This window comes from Xiphophorus hellerii, chromosome 18 (genome assembly GCF_003331165.1).
Source record: "Xiphophorus hellerii strain 12219 chromosome 18, Xiphophorus_hellerii-4.1, whole genome shotgun sequence".
NCBI lineage: Eukaryota > Metazoa > Chordata > Actinopteri > Cyprinodontiformes > Poeciliidae > Xiphophorus > Xiphophorus hellerii.
In genome coordinates, this window is record NC_045689.1 from 9,182,083 (window position 1) to 9,197,773 (window position 15,691).

Sequence of the window (15,691 nt, forward strand, 5' to 3'; positions counted from 1 at the left end):
TTGCTTGCCAAACAAACAAATTTGCTAAATTTATTTTAAAAAGACAGAAATCATACAGCCATTAAGAAGATTGCCAATCATCTTCTTTTCAAAAGGAAAAATGTCTCTATTACATCTCTATTAATAAATAATTATGAAATAAACTACTTTTATTGTGTTTCTAGGAGGGTGTAATAGTGTGTTTCTAGGAGGGTTTAATATATCGTTCCAACTCATTAAGCTGCAAGCATCAACTTTTCTGGGAAGGCTTTCCACATTGTTTATAAGTGTGTTTCTAGGAACATTTGACCAGTCTTCAAGCAGTGCATTTGGGAAATCACACAATGATGTTGGACGAGAAAACATGGCTCTCAATCCCCACTCTAATTTGTGAGTCACTCTGTCAGGCCGAGGTCAGGACTCCGTGTGGGTTAATCGAGTTCCTCCACATTAAGCATTCACATCCAACTCTTTGTGGATCTTGGGCACTGGAGATGTAGAAACAGGAAAGGGGCCAACCCCAAAATGTTTCCACAAACATGTGGGCATAAGATTGTCAAAAAGGTATTGGTATAATAAAACAATAAAAGCTCTTTACACTGGAACTAAGGAAAATAGACTCATGCCATAATCCTTTCTGAGTCAAACTTTACATTTGATACAATGAGGTTAGCCAAGTACCCTTCCCCTGATAACTGCCAAACCTACGCTCATCCATTGGATTGCTTTACATCTAGTGGTGGACCTAAAGTGGTGTGGCACCCGGACATTTGTGTCGCACTTTTTGATGTAAGCCTTGGATTCAACTGATCTGACTCTGATTTCACACGGTCTACCACTAAGACTGATCTGATGTTGTTTCCAATTAATTTAACTGTGAAAGTACCACTGCCATGGAATACTTTGTAGAGTGAAAATTTCACAACTGTACTTATTACATAAATGGAAATGATACCTGCATCCTATGAGTGATCTGTGGTGTCCGAAGTCGGTGTTAAAGAGATTATCTTGGATAGAGTTATTGGTGACCTGCCATATGGATATAAAAAAAACTCTTTGCTCCTAAATACAAACATGTACTAATAATGGCTTTGTGCCCAATGAAGAAGTCTTTTTTTTCTGCAGGGCTCCACTATAATATAACTGAAAAATGCCAATAAAATAAAAGCGGATTTCACTCTCTAGACAGAAAGCTTGGAGATGAACATTATGAAATCAAAGGACCTGCCAGTTTTAGGTCAGAAGGATTTCTTAACTTTGTATAGTTGCATAACAAATCCAAACAATTCACAGATGACTGAAACTTAAACATAGACCACTGATTATATAGGAGATTAAATCTATAATTCACTGTACATAAAATGTTAAGAAAGCATTTCCTGGACTACTTACAACATTACAATCAAACATTATTCTATAGTTATTAAAGTTGTACATAGTTCTATCATTTTATGTGTGATAAATACTGCTTTAATAAAGCAATTACACAAATGCACCATACATAATGTTTGACTTTAAGCAGGCGTTGGGCTTTGGACATAGCTTTTCCTTTTTACTCTATTTATCACTAACCCTACAAAACTAGATATGCTTTTGTAGATTGCCATTACACAAGTCAGTCAAAAATTATACATTATTTTTATATATTTCTTTATGTGAGGAACTCTTTACCTTGTACCAGATGTTTGGACTTAAGTCATATGACTTAGAATTGAGACTCGACTTTAGAATATCATGAAATACTTTGGACTTAACTGATTTTCACACCAAAGACTTGTGACTTCACTTCATTTTGAACCATTTTACTTGCTTGCTATCTTGACTTGCTATCTAACACCAAGAAGAAAGTGTTTTTCAATAGAACTGCCTACTCTACAATTATGGTCATTTTGTGTTTTGGTGATTTACATGGTCTTTTCAGAGATTAAGAACTCTTTGGAGTCCTGCCAAGCTCGGTAAATACAGTGTTGTGAATGAGATTTTAAAACTCAACAGTCTTTCCTGATTAGATTAAGTATAAATAAGATTTGAAAAAATGCTCACCAGCTGTTCTGTACAGTGTTTCAAAAGAGCCCAATGTTTGCCAGCACAAGACCTCCTTTACTCCCTAGAAGAGTTTACAAACTATGTCACAGCTGATATTTACCAAAGTGACCTCTGCAGGTGAAGCTTTCCTTTAGTCAAACACGTCATCAATAAAATCAAGTGTGTATAAGCAGTCATAAACAACATTCAAATATTTATCAAGTGCAGATTTAGACTTGCTTGCAAGAGAAATAGGGCTCTTTTTAAATGCAGACCCTTAATGGATTTAACACTTTCCCATATAAGGAGGAAGTTTCAGGACTCACTAGACTTTGCACTTTCTTTTCACATTTTATTTTAGTGAGTTCAAGTCCCTGCTTAAAATTGCTTTTCCAACTCTCTGCTAGGAGTAATGTCTCCTTTTAAAGGTCCGGCCAAATTCAGTCAATCAGTCCAAAACTTCAAAGTCCAAAAATGTATTTGCTCGCTTTTGTCTTTGTTAATAACTATCATTAGAAATCATTTTCCATCCATCCACCCATTATTTCACACGCATCCATTTTCTTCTTTAAGAGTGGCTTAGTCAACAGTCAAACTGGTATACAGAGTACAAATTGTTAATATGAGTCTGACATAAATCAATTGTAAAATCTATCTCACATGAGCATAAAAAAACAAAAGAATATACTTGGAAGTTATATCACTTTCAGCTGCAGTCTCACAGAAATTAATGACATGCAGCAACTTCCATGAAAGTTTCTCAAACAAATACAGGGATATTTTTTCAATTTTCATAACAAACACTCTTGCAAAAATATACATTGCACAGCACCTGTGTAACAAAACTTTGGAAAAGTTTTTTTTTTTGTCATTCCCATCATAGCCTTTCTGCACACATACAACATTTCATTGGACCTGACAACTTATTTTGATTTATAATCTAACAGAAGACAACTCCTGATGGAAGGACACCTGAGGATACAATATCCCTTCCTTCGTCACTCATATATCACACTTAGATTTAACATCTTTCATTATCTGGGCCAGCCCAAATGCTTTGAAACATTATATAAGCCCCGGCTTGCAGGGCAACTTGCATGACATCATGAAGATTTAACCATTTCAGACCTTACCTAGTCTTTTGTTCTACTTGTTTGACATTTTGAATGTATTAATTTTATTTGTTTTGTCAGTGACATAATTATAGATTACCTTCACTTTAAGGCTGCCTTTTTTATTCTTTGCCGTAAAAGCCTCACACACCTGGCAAGTGATTTTCATGAGGGATTTAAATCCAGCTGAAAATTAGTCTCTTGTCTAAGCAGGAATTTAGAAAGTCAAGCAGTAAAATTCAAACTGGAACATAATTTTTTTGAACACAAGGCAGGAAGACAGCTGGGTGTTTGCATCTGGAATGAGATGGTGTGCCAATGAGTTGTCCATAGGTTTCAGAGACATTTATAGCTGGTCTCTTGGGGTATCAGGTGTTTAAAAGAGCAGTTGCTACCTATTTGCAAACAATGTTCCTGAATCTATTTCTGCTTGGACACAGGACACATAATTCTTTCCCTCTGCATATGCACATTTTTTCCATCTTTGCCTTTATGCCTTTACACCAATAAATCTGGACAATAATAACTTCTTGGACTAGAATTTACAAAGACTAAATCGATCTTTGAGTTTTATTATTGATATGGCACAGTGGAAAATACTAAATTAAATAAAATGTAATCAATAAGTCACAATCATATTTCGATCACATTTTTCTGAAACAGCAATATCTTACACAATAAAAATGTTTTTAAATTCATAAAAGGATTCTGGGAAAGTTCAACCCTCTTCAATTTTCTGAAGATTTTTGTTAGACTTCCTCAGATGAAAAGAGATGTTCATCGACCAGGTCAGGGTGGAGGTGAATTTGATGTTGTCCACATCTTCCGCCACCTCCTCCTGCATGAAGAGAGGTGGGTGGTCTGTCCTCTTGGACCTTCCTCACATCTTCTGTGACCTCGGTGGTCTTGCTAGTGTTGAATACCAGATTGTTAGACTAATACCACCTGGGCAGCTGCTGAATCTCTTTTCTGTGGTGGTTCTCATCATTGTTTGTTGCAAAATATGTTCAGAACTGTGTTTGTGTTGATAGTGTGAAACAGAATACACAGACCTGTGGTGTGCCTGTGGTTAGAACCAGTGAGGATGATGTTTGGCCTCCTATTCTCGCCACCTGAGGCTGGTTGGTGAGAAATTCACTGATACAGAAGCACACTGATATTGAAAGTCCCAGGTTGTAGAACTTTACTATCAGGTTGTATTGGGTTATAATGTGAAATAATGACCTGAAGTCCACAGACAGTATTCTAACTATAGTAGTTGTCATAATTCTGTAAGTATGTCAGAGCTATGTGTAGTGCAATGTAGGCGGTATCCTCTTGTTTAGATGGATTAAGGTTATACTGCAGTCTTAAAGCACTGTTGTACTGAATAGGTCCTGCACATTTTCTTCATGACTGCACAACTTTCAAAGCAACATCCCCACCATTTGAGGGAAATAAAAATGGTGAGATTAAATGACTCATTCTTTTAATGGATTATTTTTTCTATAATCAGTCACTCCACAAACACGGCATTATTACTACTCCAGCACAACTTTTCACCTAGCCTGGTCGTTGCTGTGCTTCGCCATCCCACTCCCATCTGGGATTTCTCTCTTGATTTCTCAGGATGCATTTCATTTCATCCTGGCCAATCAGTGTACAAAAGGAGTAGTTGTGAATATTGACATCGAGTTTCTAATATGTTTTTGAATTGCAGTCTGATTATGACGGTAGTTTTGCAAAGGAAAGTAAATTTGCCTGGCAAAACCTGCAGCTCTCTTAATGATCTCATTCGGCTTGGCACTTTTTTCTTTGCAGTGGGGTATGTTTTTTTTTTCTTTTTTTTGTTTGTTTGTTTAACAGTACACGCAAATTCCGGCAGTCGTTTAAAACTTCAATAGATTCCATGCCTCCAGAAAGCAATTATTTCTCAATACCCAAAGGTCCAGACCCTTTGTAAGAAGGAAAGGTTAGAACAAGGTTTTTATCAGGCTACTTTTCCCCTAACAGAACCCAGTTGGTCAACAACTTTCAATTTAATTTTCTTTTTTAAAGGTATATTTCTGTCATGTGTGAGTTATTTTGAAGTGCTAGTTGGGGTGCATTCCCTGCTACAGTAGCAACAAAGTTCCCCACCAAAGTCCTCAGTTCTATTACCCTGTTTAGGTTTTATGTTTTCCTTGTGCAACCAATGTGGATCAGTTCTTTTTTTACTCCCATGACAAAAACTGCACCCAACACATTTCTTACTTTGTGTTTCTGATTTGTCTATTTATAATTTAACTGGCTTAGAGTTCTGTGAAGGACTTCAGGTGCTGAGAGTCTTAGCAACGTGATGAGAACAGCACATAGTTACCTGGAAACTCCATGTGCACAGTATATGCAGAGCTCCCATCACTGTGAATGCCTCCAATATGGCTGCACATCTGGGACTTGTAGAATTTGATGATGTCAGAGAAAACACCATGAAATGACCAAGCCTCATATAACACAGACTTATCCTCAAAGACATCTGGTGAACTTAAAACAACTTAACTCTCAATATCTTTATAACCAAGGAAACCTCCATTTTCCATAAAAACAGAATAGAAATTTATTGGGATAGAATTTCTGACTCGGTCAGAAGGTTCTGGCAAGCATGTAATGCTTATCTTTCTAATGTTGGATTGAAAATCATTAAAGAAACAGTTCATCCTGCTAATAACATTTTCTGCTCTCTATTATCATGCAAAAAACTAAAAAAGCACCAGGTCCAGCTCCACACAGTTCTGACTTAGTATTTCCTCAGGCAGTGAGGACCTTCAACTCTCCTGAATCCTAATTATCTGCTTTCCTACATAAGGTATGTCCCTCACGGGGTCTGTCTTCGCATGCTGCATTTTGCTGCCAAAAGAATTGTGTCAGTTAAATTGTTGGTTCCAACTCCGTAGTAGTCCAGATCTTTAGATATTTTATGGAATCCTCAATTGCTTTTATATGAACTCATTGTTGTGTTGTAAGATGAATCCCATTGTCTTGTGAGTCTTGAGTAAAACCACCAAGGTAAATTACAGGTGAGGTTCATCTTTTTTAGCAACAAATATTTGAGCTGAATTGACATTCTCAATAATATACATTCATTGTTGCTCAATAACTTAGTGATGCATTAGACACTTGAGTATTTGCTTTGGGTCGACATCATGTCTCCAAAGAAATTCCACGTCAATGCCAGGGTCTTAAGAGTGCAGTACACTGCTTAGACAACACTGCAGATACAAAAGGACAAGTGCGATTGTTATTGTGCGCATGGGAAATGCAGCAAAATAAAACTGCAGATGTCTGCCTCATGAAATATTTTAGTCGGATTGGTTGTCAAGAGGTCAATACCGTAATTCACTTTAGAAATAGCATGCTGGCTGAGATTGAGCATTTCAGAAATCAAGATGTTGCAAAGTTCACCACTCTGAATGACTAAATGAACAATTAACATGGATAAAAAACATTGTTTTTCACTAAACATTTATGAGTGCTTTTGAAAAATGTTGTGAAATATTAATTTGGCAATTTATTCATCAAAGATGTTTAAATAAATTTACAAAAATAATTATGACGAGATGAACAAAATTTAAGAATTCCAGTTTTTAGTGATCAGAATAATGAGTTCCAAATGCTTGAAGAGTTTTTTTTTATTATTATTCGAATGATTAAAGAAGTGGATTATGTCTTTTTTCCATTACCTCTGCAAGCACCAAAAGTAACAGAAGAACACAATATAATTTCTTTGAACGTTTAAATATGTGGTTTTTATGCCACAGAATTTTTATTAAATGCAGGATTTGAAACGATTTCCAATTGTTGAATTTTATTTTGAAACACGTTTTAACTTTAGATCAAATCAAATAAGCTGATATTCAACATAGTGTTAACTCTTTTTGTCAACTTCTAAATTTCTTCATTGTCAGTATTGTCAGTGTTGCTGCTGAGCACGTAGGTGGAGAGAGACGTCTTATTTTCCTTCAAGATCAGTAAAATGATGGCTAGTAAAACTCCCAGTCCCCTCTTCCATCATTCTCCCAGAGTCATCAGCCACGTAGATGGGATTCCCTGTGCTTTTCTGATCCAGATCCCCAGTCTGGTTTTTCTTCCACTCTTCTTTCCCTCTTTCTTCCAGCCAGTGGTTTCCAAAAACACATAGTTATGTGTGTGTTTTTTTTTTTTCTCCTCGAAACAGTAAATGTTAAAATTGAGAAAAAACATTTGAACGTATGTATTTAATTAGGTAGTAAAATGTGGAAGAACACACATATGTAAGTTTACCAGATAAGCCAGTGGTGAGACGGTGTATGTTTGTGAGAAACGCCTATGAGCACATTAGAGATCATGATTTTTTTGTGTGTATGTGTATTTCCGAGCAAAATCTAAATGCAATTCATGGCTTTTGTAAGTCTTTAAAAAATACATGGCTGTACAAATGTGTTTGTCTTTTCTTTGTCCTGCAGAAACGTTTTCAGTTTCATTATAAATGTGTCAGGAATAGTTGAATTTTCCTTACCTTAGGGGACTTTTCATAATATGACATCAGAATTTGCACAATTGAAAATATGGCTTTGTGGATTCCTAAAATTATACCCACTGGCAAAGTAAAGCTTTCAAAGACGAGGACAGGTTCAACTTCATTTGAACTGTGTTTTTTGGAGTTTGATTGACTGTTCCTTTTCTTTTTTTTTTTTTTTTTACATTTGTTAGATATGGGGTAAGCTTTAGAAAGCCTTCTGTCCTGTTGACTTATGTAACACAAAACCAGTGATCATCTCAGTTTGTGGAAAAATTGAAAACGGTTAAAAATTCTGTGTAGGAGCATCCAAAGAGGGAGATCTGATGTCTTTACAAGCACAAGTCTTTGTAACTTATTTTCCCCTTAAATATGAAACAGTACAGTGATGAATAATCCTCAGATAGGCAATGGCATTTTAAAAATATTACTTACTACTCAGGGGTTTAAAATGTGCCTGGAAAATATTCCCCACATCATTACACCACAAACAGATTTACTGGACCTATTGAAGACAGGACAGAGCCATGTTTTTATGTTGGTAAAAACCAATAAGTTAAAGTCCATGTTACTTTGGTGAGCTCTGTGCATTATAGCCTCAGTTTACAGCTTTTGACTAACAGGACTGTTACCCAGTTGGTCATCTGCCAGAGTGGTTCATTTCCTTTAAGGTCTAAGGTGTTGTGTGTTCACAGACAGAACTCTGCATACTTGGTTTTAATGAATGCTTTCTTGACCTGCTGCTGCCTTTATCATCTAAGTCCAGTTTGTCATTTTCATCCGACTTCTGATATGGAAAAGACAAGTTTATCCACACAAACTTCTCTCTGCCTTTATTTTTCTTTTCTCCTTTTCAAACTATTCTCATGAGATGGTGTAAATCCCAGTAGATCAACTGTGTTTGAAATACTGTAGCCTACTTACAATCCTGACCGGCACCAACAAGCACACAATGTTCAAAGGCATCTAAATCCTATTTTTGTCCAACTTCAGCATTTCTTCTTGTACAGATTATTTGCAAGCGATACAAGTTGCTGCCAAGTTTAGTTTTTCTACTCTAAAGTGCAGCTATGTGATGGGAAATTCCAGATACATTTAGTCCATGAAACATACTAAGTATTAAAACGAAAGTTCAGAAGAAAGAGTATTTGCAAAAGTTGTTTGCTTAAGTATGAGACAGCTCATAACCAAAGGCTTCATGTTTTTGTTCTGCCCTTTCTGTCACATTTGAATATTGCGTCCCACTTGTATGCACATGCCTCAAACTCAAATTTAAAATGAATACAAAGAAAATTCTTCATCTTTACAATTAAGTTTCAGAAGACAAGTGTTATGTCAAAGTTTGCACATACTTTCGTCTTTGTGGTAAAGGTCAAACAGTCACCAGAATTTTAAAAAAAGTACATTTTTTGCTGGAGGGCAAGAATTTAGGAAGATTTACGCAAAAAAGACAAGAGTTTCACCAGGAACAGAGTTATTTTTAGAGGTTCTTTTAAGGTTTGAAAGAAACTTTAGGCAATGTCTTTATTTAATTCTAAAGCAAGATATTTTATGTTTATCAACCACAAAGTAGATATAATTTTATTTACAAGTAACTGGTTGATCATTATAATGTATTGAGCTCAATGGGATTAAAAATATTAAACACCTATTCATCAAATTTATTACATTATTAATGTTGGGTTTTTTTCAAACTCTGATGTGAAAACGGATTGTTTCAATCATTGCCTTCAGGTAAGACATTATAGTGAATCCACACCTTAATGCAGCTGAGAAATTCCTCCATCTGTGCTGACATGCTGAGAACATTTTCCACAGATTTAGCCAAAAGGCATGTATGTCATAATCTGTCAGAACAAAGAACACAAGACAGCATTAGCCTGTTAGGATAAAGCAGTGCAAGTAAATATTATGCTTCACTGTGTTTAACTTCTTTTTATTTAAAATGCTTCTGATGGAGAATGACCACACAGCTAAAAAAAAATCAGGGTATATTTTAATTGATATTTACAAACTCTGATGCATTTCCCCAACCGCTTCTAATTTTACTATGTTTTTATAATATTTTTGCATGGATTATAAATACCTCTTTAAGTTAAAAGCTTAATTCTAGTAAAACACTCGCAATGTTTCTCATCTCTGTCTCTTAGATCAGTCGTTGGCTGTCCCTGTGTTGATGTAGCAGACCCAGTATCATTGGCCTTCCTCCTACATTTTCCTGCCAGTGATATTTTATTGTCCTGGGAAACAGCCCCAGCAAACCTTGCATGCGTTTGTGAATCTTCCATTCCTGGCTTTGTCATTAGAAAGGCTCATCCTTAAAAGTTCTTTACATTTCGATAGTTTCCTGGTTCATTTGGAACATGCACGGTACGGCATGCCGTTATCTGAAAAGCATCAGGAGATAGAACAATTCATAATTATCATGACTTCAGATTTAATGTATGAGATGAAAACCTGGTTTACAATAAAGCCCTTTTTTGTGTGTAAAGCTCTGCTAAAAAAAACAAGTTTACACATTAAGCTGGCGTCAATAAAACAAGGTTCTTTTTAAACTTTTTAGTAGTATTCCACTTTGCTGAGTTTAATTAATCAGCAGGGTGGCTCGTGTTATCTGAATATATTTTAGGCATATTTATTGCACAGAAGATGTGTGGTTCAGCATAAGAGCATTTCTTAACCACATGACTGCAATTTAGTAGTTGAGCAAAACACAGCCAAAACTAAAACTGCCACTCCCTTTAATTGTATTTAAGTGACTAAAAAAAAAAAAAATCCAAGGACAAGTAAACAAGAACAGAAGCAAGTGGAATGGGACGGCATTTTAGGGCAAAGTCTTAACCTCAAGCAGTGGAACCACCGCGGTTAGGTGCAATCTTAATAGATAACATGCTTTATTTCACTACAAACTGCAAGGGTTTTCTTCTGTTATTATTTTTAATGTAAAACCCCATAATGAAGGCTGTTGCTCTGAAAGGATGCACCTCCAGCTCTGAGCAGTTCTCCTCACATTGCCTCTCAAATTCTTGGTGCATGTGTTTGTCATTATAGTAGTCGTATAACCTCTGCATTTTATTCTTTCATTCTGCAGGTGCTCTTGACTAACTGTTCTAGTGTTTGTCAACATCTCTGTCCTGGCAACCAGCAAAAACTGATTTTTGGCATATGAGGGTCTTTCCATTATGAGAGTGGGTTTCTCTCTTTTCAGGGCATCACCTAAACATTTTAATATGTTCTTGTTTATTTTGAATTACTGATTTCAATGGGCATGTGCTTCAAACAATTTGATTTAATGTAATCCATATTCAAAACCAGTTCAAGAAAATAAGAACATTTTTTAAATTATTTGTTTTAATTTAAGAGCTGAGCTTGACATTGCAACTCAAAACTTTGCAGCTTGTTGGACTTGAATTAGGTTAAAGTCCTCTGCTCCATATTTTAGAAGGGATCAATGGTGACATCCTTTTCTTTTTTAACCTTTTTTAAATCCAACTTTGTTTAATTTATGTTGGTGATAGCAATAGATAATTCCTGTTTTTAACAAAAGAAGAGCGTTGTTTCTAAATTTGTGTCAGCGATTTACAGTTCATCGTTAGTCATAAACTGAGCCTTAGAGATATGCAGATTTGTTCCAATGCTCATCTGCTTTTCCTCTCTGTTGCAATTTGACAGTGATAGAGAGCTCCAGGCAGAGGTGCTTCTGGCTTTAATGGTGCCCCAGGCAAGGCTGTCCCTCTGCACTCCTGTTCTGCCCCCACAAACATAAACACATTCTCCGACCGACACCTATGCTGTTGCTGCTGTTTCTAACTCATTCTGCTGCTTGTGGGCTCAATGTTGACGCTCAAGACGTAACCGCATGTAGCAATCTACATGCAATGTGGCCAACATGCAGCCTTTTATTGTCCCTGGCTGCTCCAATTAATAAACCCACCAAGAAATAGGGTAAAACAAAATACATACATAAACAAACTTGACAAAAACAACCAAATCTTGAGAATAATATCTATTAGCAAATACTATTTATTTTTTAGCAGACATTTCATTTCTTAAAAGACATTTCTATAAATAGAAATCCAACATTAAACTTCGTAAGTGTGTTGTACTATTGCTCCCCCTCTTCCATCTGAATTGGTCTCTTCTGGAGCCTTTAAAAGGTGCTCAGCACCCTGGGGAATCTTTTAGCTTGAACACCTGTCTCAAAGATCTCAGTTTACGCTTTAAAAACCTGATAAACTGGTTATTGTATTGTTCCACTTTCTTGTGTTCCTAAAAGAACTTTATCTGCATTACAGTTACTTCAGAACAGGCTGCAAGAGTGCTGACAAGGATCAGAAAGTGAGCTCACGCCACACCAATTTTAAATTCTCTACTCTTGCTTCTTGTCCTCTTAAAATTTTAATTAAACTCAATTGTGTTGTTTCAATTCCACTCACCCAGTTTGCCACAGTCTTATTTGGAAATAAAAGCCTCTTTATCTCAATTTGTCTCTTCATTCAGACAGTTTACAATAATTAACAGAACTGAATCTGCTTTTTGACTGTGTCAGAATATTGGCACAGGTTTGCAACAGCAACATCCCACTGATCTTAGGTCTTGTGTTTTTCTTCTCATGACCTGAGATCAGTGAATTGATCTCAGGACATGAGACAAGTTGAAACTGTGATTTACTGCGTCTGGATGTCAAGCTGCTGTACCTCACATGGAGTTTGCTGTATTTTTGCAATTTAGGCTTAGAAGAATCTGCTCCAGGGGACACAACTGTATAGTATATTTGTCAGGTTTCTTCTCTTTTAACACAGACTGAAAAAAGGAGGGAACAATGAGGTCTTGCATTAATTGGAATCATGTGTTCATTATTTACATTCTCCTCTTTGTCTGGTGTGTATTCATCATGAGATATCTCATTCACAAATATTGTGAATGCTGTTTTTTTCTTGCATATACATGGCAGCAATTACAAAACATATGCTCTGCACTGCTCTGCCTTGCTGTCAGCACAATAGATTGCTGTGTTAAATGTAATTATTCTGAACTTCTCTGACATAACTTGCTTGATACCTGCTAGCTTGTTTAATGCCATCCAAGGAGTTATAAATACATAATGTACCGCAAAGCATAAGGGGTGTGTACATGAAGTTCAATGAGCATTAAAGCTGCATATCAGCAGTCTTTGAACCTAAATGGTCTCTTTCATGTCTGATGACGTTTGGAGTTACCCATGCAGAGTTTTAAGAGGGACTGGATAGAATTGAAGCTTTTGATTTTTGGCATGCAAGCTGGAGCTCGTTTACACAGATGATGCTTCTTCCTGTCCTCTTTTCATTTTCTTCTGACCCATACTGTACTCTAGTTTCAAATAAATGGCTAAATTAAAGCTGTATGATCTGGCAAAGTGCCCATTAATCTTTTTAAGATTTCACTTGAGATCATGCTATATTCATCCTGTAGGGTACAAAACGTTGTGAAACTGATGTTAGCTGTAAGAAGAAAGATTTATAAAGAAACTGCAAGAGGTTAATGGCATTATAATTCATCCTGCTAAGTAAATGAGACCATGAAAGCGCACAAAAAATGAACACAAAACAAGAATGAGATAACTGTCCTTGTTAAAATAATTTTATTTGAAAATTAATAAAATTAATTAACCTCACCAAAATGAGGTTTAGTTATATGGGAAAACAGAGTCAGCAAAAGCGAGGCAGCGGCAAAAACTTTTATGAACTTTTTTATGGTACTAAATCGACACTGTAAAAGCTAACAGTAAATGTATGGAGAGAATCCTCAGAGCAGCTTTTGAAAATGAGGACAACTTCACTTTCATTGCAAGTAAATTAACAACACCATTGCCATTTAATAAAATCTTCATCTGTAACTCAGTGTACGTTACCTTGAAAAAGGTCGACTCTGAAACTCCTGACAAACATCTGAGCACCAGCAGTACGCCGCCTGCTCATCATTTAATATTGGCTGCGTTCCTCATTCCTCACTGGGTTTCATCTGTTTCAGTAGCAGGCAATAGCTGGAGTAATGAAATCAGTATTTCTTTACAATTTAAACAATTTTCTGAGGGAATAAAGAATTTAAAAAAAGAGAAGACAGGAAAATAGAAAAATGCACTGGCGATAGCCAGCTGCATCTTCTCCTGTAAAGAGATTAGTGTCCCAACAGGCTGAGCTGAACATATGGTGCACAGATGTCAACTAACAGCAAGAGCACAGGACATGTGTTAGCAGCTTGTTTCACTTACACAAATTAACCATTGTTCTACTCACCATGAGAAAATGTTGTAAATTTACAGCTTCCTTTAAGATTCTGTTAAAAAGTCTTTTAAAACAATCAACAACAGGGAGACATGTCATTCACTTTCTGTGCAACCAAGTTTAATTTCATTCACATCAGAGTTAGCGTATTTATGTAAATCTTAGAGAAATAAAATTTTAGGAAATGCCTATTTTGTTCTAAGAATATTTAAATTAGAATGTCCAATATTTGGCCTAAGAGATTTAAACCGGACACAGAAGTGAACTAAAGTCCTTCTGTATTTACTCCACATATGTGAAGAGCGTGTGCAGTCCCAGCTCTGTGGTATCTGTGCATGCTGGAAAACTGTCAAAGTGAAGGCGAGATGAGACTGATGTTTATCACATGCCTTTGGGCTCAGAGCATCTATCACAGAAAAATCTGGTGACGATGAGGAGAGTAAAGCAGGCTTACTTACTTACTTACTTCTAACACTTCAGTTATTAAATATTCATGCTGCTTTTATTATCCCGGTCAAATTTATATCCATCTGCTTATAAAAAAAGACATTTAATAGTCATTTCAGAAATGTTGGAGAGAGCATCGTTTCCAAGCTTAGACTAAATATATTGACATGATTTCTATAAAAGGTTTGGATTTACTCAAACCACCACCCTTATGTTGTCCACGTTTGACTAGTCATTATTATTTAAGATAGGATTTGGCACCCTCTACAGATCTTGAAGGCAGTCTACACAAAGCTTAATTGAGGTGAATTTTCCCTCTGTGAGACAATAAATGCCATATTTGTCAAACTCAAGGGCTAAATCCTGCTCGTCATAGTTTTTTTTTGTGTGTGGACTTGTAGAAGGATGCAAAAATAATCTTCAAAAAACAGTTGTGTTCTTGAATACTATTTTATCAATAAAATTAAAACTGTTTTTATCTGTACTGCCAATTTGCATCTATGTGAAAACATGTTCAGTGTTATTTATTTTGCGAGATACTCATTAAATGCAGAAACAGCAGTTTATTAATATTTTAACAGTTTGTTAATGGGCTTATTAGTACATTCTGTCACAATGATCTTGATTGATATGGCCTAAAAAGAAAATAAGATTGACACCTTTGATAGATTATTTCTATTTTATATTTAAATATAGTTTTTGTGTCTTCATGTGTTTGCCATTAGCACTCTGTAATAATGTCAAGAAACAAATCTGTTTGTGATACCTCTGCTTCATTGAAGTAACAAACGAATAGTGCTGCAGTCACATGTAAGACCGCAAGAGGGCAGTGATTGAGTTCAGGTCAAAAGAGTACTTCAAGACTTAAAGCGAAATTTTTCCTAAAAGCTCAGTTGTAAATGTGGAAGTGTCCAAAAATAACATTCATTACAGACCATAAAACAAATTTTACCTAAACTGGTCATCTTCGGATTTTAAGTTTATTTGAAAATCTTTTCTAGTGCTCTCCTCATGCAGCTAATGAATTGCTGTAATGTTGAAAGGCAATTTACAATCTAGTGTTACACTAGCACTTCCTGTTCACCATGAAAACAAAGTAAAAATAAAGAGAAACCGAATCCTTGTTGACAGAACTATTTTGAAAGACATGCATATGTATGGTAACATGAAAAGAAAATATAGGACTTTAAAAAGGTGCGGGAGGGAATTATTTAGATTTTTGAGTTTTATATTACGTTATACTCTCGTGGGAGAGAATTTGGCCATACTATTACGACCATATTGACTTGCATCTGATTGAAAGCCTGTCAGGACCTCTGGGCATCAGAATAAAAAGTCTTCGCAAAACGTGC